The sequence below is a fragment of the Xenopus tropicalis genome, chromosome 1, assembly GCF_000004195.4.
Source record: "Xenopus tropicalis strain Nigerian chromosome 1, UCB_Xtro_10.0, whole genome shotgun sequence".
Lineage (NCBI taxonomy): Eukaryota > Metazoa > Chordata > Amphibia > Anura > Pipidae > Xenopus > Xenopus tropicalis.
Window position 1 is genome coordinate 213,490,456 of NC_030677.2, and position 7,598 is coordinate 213,498,053.

Here is a 7,598-nt window from a genome sequence, read left to right on the forward strand (position 1 = left end):
CAGGCCTGAAGTTTGCCAATGAACACCTGAATGATTCTGTGAGTGACTGGGAGAAGGTGCTGTGGTCTGATGAGACCAAAATAGAGCTCTTTGGCATTAACTCAACTCGCTGTGTTTGGAGGAAGAAAAATGCTGCCTATGACCCCCAAAACACCGTCCCCACCGTCAAGCATGGGGGTGGAAACATTTTGCTTTGGGGGTGTTTTTCTGCTAAGGGCACAGGACAACTTATTCGCATTAACGGGAAAATGGACGGAGCCATGTATCGTGAAATCCTGAACGACAACCTCCTTCCCTCTGCCAGGAAACTGAAAATGGGTGGTGGATGGGTGTTCCAGCACGACAATGACCCAAAACATACAGCAAAGGCAACAAAGGAGTGGCTCAAGAAGAAGCACATTAAGGTCATGGAGTGGCCTAGTCAGTCTCCGGACCTTAATCCAATAGAAAACCTATGGAGGGAGCTCAAGCTCAGAGTTGCACAGAGACAGAAACCTTAGGGATTTAGAGATGATCTGCAAAGAGGAGTGGGACCAACATTCCTCCTAAAATGTGCGCAAACTTGCTCATCAATTACAAGAAACGTTTGGCCTCTGTGCTTGCAAACAAGGGCTTTTCCACTAAGTATTAAGTCTTTTTTTGTTAGAGGGTTCAAAAACTTATTTCACTCAATGAAATGCAAATCAGTTGCTATCTTTTATTTAAAGTTATTTTTTCCATTTTCCTTTTGATGTGCTATCTGCCACTGTTAAACCTACCATTGAAATGATACTGTTCTGAGACTTTTCATTTCTTTGTCATTGGACAAACTTACAAAATCAGTGAGGGGTCAAATCATTATTTCCTCCACTGTATATGTAATTTCTTGGGGGCTACATAAGAGCAAGTGATTTATATGTCCCCTTCAAACCAAAGTTATTGATGCATTTCCTATCACCATTAGTGCCCCATACTTTTGAAGGAGCCAACAAATTATTGAAAGTTTTAGATTTTTTAAAATAGACCTGCGGTTTCTCCCCAAGGTATTCTCTTAAAATTGGCTCTGCAGTCAATACATTCCACTGTTTTTGTACAATCTTTTTAATATTACAAAAACATTGGAATGTATTGACTGCTCTGGGCTGGTGTTTTTGGGATTAGAACAAATCTCCTCTAACATAAGAGGGGGCGATAGATCCATTAGATTACGTCAGCGTGAGACCTACTGGATTTTTAAACTAAACACATTACAACCACATGGTTTAAATATAGAGCTGGATTTGGCAGCATTTTAGTTCAGTTTTTGTTTTATGTATAATTCTGTGTTTTGTTGTTTCATTTTCACTTATGAGAAGGAAAGGGGAGGAAGGTGAGAAGGTTTAAGGAATAAATGGTAAAGCGAAAAAAGAGTAGGGAAAGAGAAGGGGAAAAGAAATCTGGCATGGGGGGACTCATGGGATTTGTATGCAGCTCCTCTATATGGTGGGCGCATCACAATCATATGGGTTTAGGTCACTACTCCCTCCTCCTTTCCCCATTGGTTTATGCCTCCCTCCCCATTGCTTTATGCCTCCCTCCCCATTGGTTTATGCCTCCCTCCCCATTGGTTTATGCCTCTCTCCCCATTGGTTTATGCTTAATGTGCACCTATGCTCTTTGGCTCAGCTGTTTCTCATCTTAATTACCAGTTTATGCATGGGATTTGCCAGTATAAGATGATGTTTTTAGATCACATTTTTATTTCTCCTGATGAAGCGTGAAACGCGTAGAGCTGTGATACGTTTGTTCTTATCCAGATACTGTAAGTAGCCGGTACTGCAGCAGGACTATTTAATAAAGGGTATTACACTATATTCTGTTTATATCTTTTGCTTTCCCAAATTGAATGGAGATCTTGAACCTACCTCTATCAACAGTGGATTTCACTTACCTCTGCATATTTTAACTACCATCTGGTGAGTGTGCAACTACACCACACTGCGATTTGTGGATTTTATGTGCACTTTGTTATTATTTGGAGTTATAGGCACAACTCTTTCACTTTAGTTTCATTAACTTATGATACATATTGCACTATTTTGTATTTTTATTTTTCATGCACTTCCAACACATTGGTTCTGCAAAAGTTAAAGGAACAGTAACTCCAAAAATATAAAAATGTGTCAAAGTAATTAAACTATAATGTACTGCTGCCCTGCACTGGTAAAAGCTATGTGTGTGCTTTAGAAACCCCTACTATAGTTTATATAAATACCCCGCTGTGTAGCCCCGGGGGCAGCCGTTCCTGCACCGGTACAGCTGGGGTGTTTGCTACAGAAACACTACTATAGTTTATATAAATACCCCGCTGTGTAGCCCCGGGGGCAGCCATTCCTGCACTGGTACAGCTGGGGTGTTTGCTACAGAAACCCTACTATAGTTTATATAAATACCCCCGCTGTGTAGCCCCGGGGGCAGCCATTCCTGCACTGGTACAGCTGGGGTGTTTGCTACAGAAACCCTACTATAGTTTATATAAATACCCCGCTGTGTAGCCCCGGGGGCAGCCATTCCTGCACTGGTACAGCTGGGGTGTTTGCTACAGAAACCCTACTATAGTTTATATAAATACCCCGCTGTGTAGCCCCGGGGGCAGCCATTCCTGCACCGGTACAGCTGGGGTGTTTGCTACAGAAACCCTACTATAGTTTATATAAATACCCCGCTGTGTAGCCCCGGGGGCAGCCGTTCCTGCACTGGTACAGCTGGGGTGTTTGCTACAGAAACCCTACTATAGTTTATATAAATACCCCGCTGTGTAGCCCCGGGGGCAGCCATTCCTGCACTGGTACAGCTGGGGTGTTTGCTACAGAAACCCTACTATAGTTTATATAAATACCCCGCTGTGTAGCCCCGGGGGCAGCCATTCCTGCACTGGTACAGCTGGGGTGTTTGCTACAGAAACCCTACTATAGTTTATATAAATACCCCGCTGTGTAGCCCCGGGGGCAGCCATTCCTGCACTGGTACAGCTGGGGTGTTTGCTACAGAAACCCTACTATAGTTTATATAAATACCCCCGCTGTGTAGCCCCGGGGGCAGCCGTTCCTGCACTGGTACAGCTGGGGTGTTTGCTACAGAAACCCTACTATAGTTTATATAAATACCCGCTGTGTAGCCCCGGGGGCAGCCATTCCTGCACTGGTACAGCTGGGGTGTTTGCTACAGAAACCCTACTATAGTTTATATAAATACCCGCTGTGTAGCCCCGGGGGCAGCCATTCCTGCACCGGTACAGCTGGGGTGTTTGCTACAGAAACCCTACTATAGTTTATATAAATACCCCGCTGTGTAGCCCCGGGGGCAGCCATTCCTGCACTGGTACAGCTGGGGTGTTTGCTACAGAAACCCTACTATAGTTTATATAAATACCCGCTGTGTAGCCCCGGGGGCAGCCATTCCTGCACCGGTACAGCTGGGGTGTTTGCTACAGAAACCCTACTATAGTTTATATAAATACCCTGCTGTGTAGCCCAGGGGGCAGCCGTTCCTGCACTGGTACAGCTGGGGTGTTTGCTACAGAAACCCTACTATAGTTTATATAAATACCCCGCTGTGTAGCCCCGGGGGCAGCCATTCCTGCACTGGTACAGCTGGGGTGTTTGCTACAGAAACCCTACTATAGTTTATATAAATACCCCGCTGTGTAGCCCAGGGGGCAGCCATTCCTGCACCGGTACAGCTGGGGTGTTTGCTACAGAAACCCTACTATAGTTTATATAAATACCCCGCTGTGTAGCCCAGGGGGCAGCCATTCCTGCACCGGTACAGCTGGGGTGTTTGCTACAGAAACCCTACTATAGTTTATATAAATACCCCGCTGTGTAACCCCGGGGGAAAAGACACAAGTTCCTGAAGGAAAGGGGACACATGGGAGACAGAGCAAGGTGCCTGAGGTCTCCCAGCTATTGCCCTATATATAACATAGTACCCCCTCCCCATATAATATACCTAAAGTAGCCTCATATAAGCACTGGGAACTGAGCCTGAGTCACTGTAATTGCCCTGTAAACCCCAAACATTCTGTGTCACCCTCATGTGCATCATGCCCCAAACCTTTATATACCCTGTGGTGCCGGCACCCTAATGCCCCCCCCAGCACACATACTGCCGTATTACCCCACCCAACTCACCCACTCAGCTCCTTCTCTTTTCACTGCAATGTGAGGGGGCGGAGCTGCTTTTACCTGCAGAACAAGATGGGAGGGGTGAGAGGGAATGGCACCATGGTCATGTGACTCAGTGCACCATGTGACCACAGTGTCAAACACAAAAATTCAATTTCATGGAATGAGGTGAAAGTTGTCCACACTGTGACACTGTGCTACATGGGAGGGATACACTGTGACACTGTGCTACATGGGGGGGATACACTGTGACACTGTGCTACATGGGGGGGGATACACTGTGACACTGTGCTACATGGGGGGGGATACACTGTGACACTGTGCTACATGGGGGGGGATACACTGTGACACTGTGCTACATGGGGGGGGATACACTGTGACACTGTGCTACATGGGGGGATACACTGTGACACTGTGCTACATGGGGGGGGATACACTGTGACACTGTGCTACATGGGAGGGATACACTGTGACACTGTGCTACATGGGGGGGATAACACTGTGACACTGTGCTACATGGGGGGGGATACACTGTGACACTGTGCTACATGGGAGGGATACACTGTGACACTGTGCTACATGGGGGGGGATACACTGTGACACTGTGCTACATGGGAGGGATACACTGTGACACTGTGCTACATGGGGGGGATACACTGTGACACTGTGCTACATGGGGGGGATACACTGTGACACTGTGCTACATGGGGGGGATACACTGTGACACTGTGCTACATGGGGGGGGATACACTGTGACACTGTGCTACATGGGGGGGATACACTGTGACACTGTGCTACATGGGGGGGATACACTGTGACACTGTGCTACATGGGGGGGATACACTGTGACACTGTGCTACATGGGAGGGATACACTGTGACACTGTGCTACATGGGGGGGGATACACTGTGACACTGTGCTACATGGGAGGGATACACTGTGACACTGTGCTACATGGGGGGGGGATACACTGTGACACTGTGCTACATGGGGGGGATACACTGTGACACTGTGCTACATGGGGGGGGATACACTGTGACACTGTGCTACATGGGGGGGATACACTGTGACACTGTGCTACATGGGGGGGATACACTGTGACACTGTGCTACATGGGGGGGATACACTGTGACACTGTGCTACATGGGGGGGATACACTGTGTCACTGTGCTACATGGGGGGGATACACTGTGACACTGTGCTACATGGGGGGGATACACTGTGACACTGTGCTACATGGGGGGGATACACTGTGACACTGTGCTACATGGGGGGGATACACTGTGACACTGTGCTACATGGGGGGGATACACTGTGACACTGTGCTACATGGGGGGGATACACTGTGACACTGTGCTACATGGGGGGGATACACTGTGCCACTTGGTGCCGGGGGGGATACACTGTGTCACTTGGTGCTGGGGGGGGGGGATACACTGTGCCACTTGGTGCTGGGGGGGGGGGATACACTGTGCCACTTGGTGCTGGGGGGGATACACTGTGTCACTTGGTGCTGGGGGGGGATACACTGTGCCACTTGGTGCTGGGGGGGGGGGATACACTGTGTCACTTGGTGCTGGGGGGGATACACTGTGTCACTTGGTGCTGGGGGGGGGATACACTGTGCCACTTGGTGCTGGGGGGGGGATACACTGTGCCACTTGGTGCTGGGGGGGATACACTGTGCCACTTGGTGCCGGGGGGATACACTGTGTCACTTGGTGCTGGGGGGGGGATACACTGTGTCACTTGGTGCTGGGGGGGGGGGGATACACTGTGCCACTTGGTGCTGGGGGGGGATACACTGTGCCACTTGGTGCTGGGGGGATACCAATACACTGTGCCACTTGGTGGGGGGGGATACACTGTGCCACTTGGTGCTGGGGGGGATACACTGTGTCACTTGGTGCTGGGGGGGATACACTGTGCCACTTGGTGCTGGGGGGGGGGATACACTGTGCCACTTGGTGCTGGGGGGGATACACTGTGCCACTTGGTGCTGGGGGGGATACACTGTGTCACTTGGTGCTGGGGGGGGGGGATACACTGTGCCACTTGGTGCTGGGGGGGATACACTGTGCCACTTGGTGCTGGGGGGATACACTGTGCCACTTGGTGCTGGGGGGGATACACTGTGCCACTTGGTGCTGGGGGGGGATACACTGTGCCACTTGGTGCTGGGGGGGGATACACTGTGCCACTTTGGCTGAATGAACCCTAAACCTTTCCTTTCTATTGCAGATAGTCCTGCAGTACTGTGGGGGTGGCTCCTTGCAGAACCTCATAGAGACCACCGAGGGCCGATCCTTACCCGAGACCTGGATCGGCTACATCTGCAAGGAGACGCTGACGGTAAGCCCGGCTTAACCCGCTCTGAGCTCGGCTAGGATCCGGCTCTACTGTTATTGGCTAAATCTCTCCCTCTGGTTGGTTCTGTTCTCATGATCCATTCCTTCTCCATCTCCCCAGGGCCTCAACCATCTGCACAAGAGTCGGGTCATACACAGAGACATTAAAAGCTTGAACATCATGCTGACCGACCAGGCCAAAGTAAAACTGAGTAAGTGACAGATGCGCAATGATGGGTGGGCTTCTGACTATGGGCCGAGAGGGGTTCCTAGTTCTCTTCCTTCATAGAAACGAATCCCCCATAGTGGTTTTTATTTTATCCTATTGGGAAATGGAAATTGCCCTTCATGTGGGGAATCTGTCGTTTCAGTTGATTTCGGTCTCTGTTTCCAACTGGACCCGACGGCCGGCAAGTGCAGCGAGTGCGATGGAACGCCGCATTGGATGGCGCCCGAGGCCATAAGCATCCGGCGGAGCCCGGTGGCATATGACACCAAAGTGAGTCTTTTCTGAGCTTTATATATTGCCATTGGGGCAGCATGGCTGGGCGCTGCCATTACTCAGGGGCATTATAGGGAGGGAATAAGTGCTAAACTGCCTGGGCCGTATTTTATGTCCAATGTAAATTGGTTCTGTATGTTTCATACTGCCCAGTGGGGATAAATGAGTACTGGTTAGTTCCACTCCCTGAGGCACATGTAGTAGAATTGTCCTGTAACGCTGCTCCCATTGGTTTGTTTTGCAGAGCGACATCTGGTCACTGGGCATAACCGCCGTAGAAATGGCCGAGGGAGAACCACGTAAGTAAATGCCATTGACATATACTATTTTCTCTTGGTACCCATAGATACCATGTCCCTTCTCTGTCCCCCTGGCACAAGCGGATACTTCACCCCCCCAACTGCACCCTACACCCATGCCTCTCCTACCTACCCAAGGCTTGGGGAGTTATTTGCCAACTCCCTATCACTGTGCACCGTGTTTGTGCCAGTGGAGCCCCAACTGCCACTTTGGCCACTTCCACTATCTGTCCTGCCTTTTTGCTTATGACACATACTGGGAACTGGGATTTAGAGCGCAGTGCCACCAGCAGAACTCTCTAAC

General features: G+C 49.7%; 1 long non-coding RNA gene across 1 annotated transcript; it reads left to right on the forward strand.

Annotated features, from left to right (window-relative positions):
• Positions 1–6,514: 6,514 nt before the first annotated feature.
• Positions 6,515–7,300, forward strand: LOC101732817. Its single transcript, XR_001923700.2, has 3 exons — positions 6,515–6,705; positions 6,865–6,992; positions 7,240–7,300. It is a non-coding gene; the product is annotated as an uncharacterized LOC101732817 (long non-coding RNA).
• The last annotated feature ends 298 nt before the right edge of the window (positions 7,301–7,598 follow it).